Source organism: Pygoscelis adeliae, unplaced genomic scaffold (assembly GCF_000699105.1).
Source record: "Pygoscelis adeliae isolate BGI_AS28 unplaced genomic scaffold, ASM69910v1 Scaffold31, whole genome shotgun sequence".
NCBI lineage: Eukaryota > Metazoa > Chordata > Aves > Sphenisciformes > Spheniscidae > Pygoscelis > Pygoscelis adeliae.
In genome coordinates, this window is record NW_008824233.1 from 3,229,702 (window position 1) to 3,232,253 (window position 2,552).

A 2,552-nucleotide genomic window follows, 5' to 3' on the forward strand; every position below is an offset into this window, starting at 1 on the left:
CTGAGGTGAAGCCTTCTCCCGCCGCGGCCGGTATTCGGGTGCCGGTATCGCCGCTGCTGCAGGGGGTCCCCAGGAGGTCCCCGTCGGCGTGCGGTCCCCGCAAAGGCGGTACCGAGCCCTTCCCAACGGTGCCCGCCGTGGTACGAGCTCCGAGGGAAGCCGGGGCTGGTTTGCTCAAGTAGTAACGGCGTGAGGTACTTTTTCGCTACAATGGCCCAAACACAAAAGCAGTGCACAGCCCGGTCAAATCTGCATAAAGCTCGGTCGCTATTTTGAGAAATATTCTGCCCTACACTGGAAACAGTCGAAGTTAAAATTTTTCAGGTAAAAAGAGACTCTTTTGACTGGCTTACCAATGATAAAAGCGAGTCAAGATTTCCGAAGTGTTCCAGATGTCTCTGCCTGAGACTTGACTGGTTTAATTCCGCATGGTGTCAAACTAAAAAACAGTGGGAGGATGTTAAGACGCCCATTGCATGTAATCAGAGCTAATTATACTCTATAGATACCAGTCGCAAAGATTCTTGCTGTACGGAGACATACCACCTCTTTTATTATTATGAGATTTCTGGTGCATTATGCCATAGGGAAAATTCTTCTATGACAAAACTGCAACACCATTAAAATTGAGGCAGTGTCTGTGGTTTTATACACAGAGTATGCAGAACAGTAGGTACGCAAAGACTATGTGTGTAGAATTATATGTACAATAAAGCTATTCCTTTGTCTACATACTGCTGAGATGCCATTTTTCTCTTCCTTTAAACTTTTTTGAAGCATTATGTGGCTATCAGTATAAATTTGCATGAATCTGTATTCAGAAATGCAGGTCCTACTAAAATTGAAATTTATGTAAGTTTTCCAATTACTTCGGAGAACGTGGACTTTAAATCCAAGTATGCTGCTTAGATAGAATTCTCACTGCCAAGCATCATTAAGTAGTCTCTTAGTATAAAACACTCATTACCTCACGCTGTACACTGTTTTCAGTATCAGCCATGGTTTTGCCTTTGTTGTTTTCCATATGTACAAAATTCATACTCATGAAGCACCGGAAAAGCCGAACAAGAGTTTCACAGAGATAATTTACTCAGCTACAGCTTTGAAGAAAGAATTGGGTTTTGTTTTCATCAGTTTAATTAGTTTGTGTCTTGAACCATTTAGGAAAGTGGTTTTTTATGTCTTTCGTCGCATGCAAAAACCCATTGAGCTTTAGTGGAATTACGTACATGGTAGAGCAAATTTTGCTCTCTAAGAAACTAATATGTTGTGTAGCTGCTGTAACTTTGAAGTACTTGGGGTTATTCATTTAAGGCAATCTAGGTTATAGACTTGTAGCCTAGTTATACATACTGTATCAGTGTTATATATTTTAGACTATAGCCGTGCAACAATCTGATTGCATCAAACCTTGTATTCTTGCAGGGGCCCTTTGACTTAAAAAAATGATACCACCTATATTGTATTCCTTTTTCAAAAAAAATCGTGTGTTATTACAGTGGACTACAGGAATGGACTTTCAATTGCCTGTAGAATTTCCCTTGAGAACAAAACATAAAAGTACAGCTGAAAGTAGATGAGAAATGCTCTTGCTTCCCAAATGTATGCTCAGAGCAAGGCTTCCACATATCAAGGTTTATTTTTTTTTCAGAAATAGATAAAAGGAGGTTTTAACACTGGTTCTTAGTTTCAAGAAAGTCACATTCTTGCTTTTTCTGTTGCGCTTCCCATTACTAATTTGAATTATGTGTCCTGTGGGCTGTGTTTTTCATGATTTGAGTATTGTCTAAATAGAAATTGGTTTGCTGTTTCTACAATGAAAGGTAATGGCTACTATCTATTCAGTTATCCAAGTCACTGATAATACTTGACTTGGACGTCGTCCTTGCAGAAGCCTTCATGATACATCCCTCCATTTCGAGGGGTAAAATGACGATAACTCTCCAAGTAATTACCATACTACGTATTACAGTATATATTTCATGCTACAGAACTTTCACCTAAACTGTTTCTGTAGTTTGCTTCTGAGAATGCCATGTGAGACAGTGGCAAAAAAACCCTTATTAAAGTCATGGTACAGCAGGATAAGCGCTGCGTAGAAGGCCACTTTTTCCACTACACAATACCCCTGCAACATGGACTTCTGACAAACCTGATTCCCCTCACTGCCTATGTTAGAGAGGAAATGCCAGTCAAATTTTGCAGGGAAGTGAGCATTCCTTCTTGATACTGAGGGAAAAGGATAATGTAAGAAAAATTGACCAAATCCTTTTCTCTTTCTCATCATACTGTTACAAAGCCATCAAGCTGAAATACCTGGTTCCTAATGTGCATTTAGATTAAGTGCTTTTCTTCATCCTGCCCTTCCTACTTTACTTGCTTTTTGGTCAATTTTGGCCAGCACTTGCTTGCATTTAAACTCTACATTACAATAATAGTGGAGAAATTTTCCCCTTTGTTTATTTGAAGGAGATCCTACCTGAAAAACAGCCAGGATGGCAACAAAAGAATCCATTACAAATCTCAAATGTACTTTGTATGGTTACAGTCTT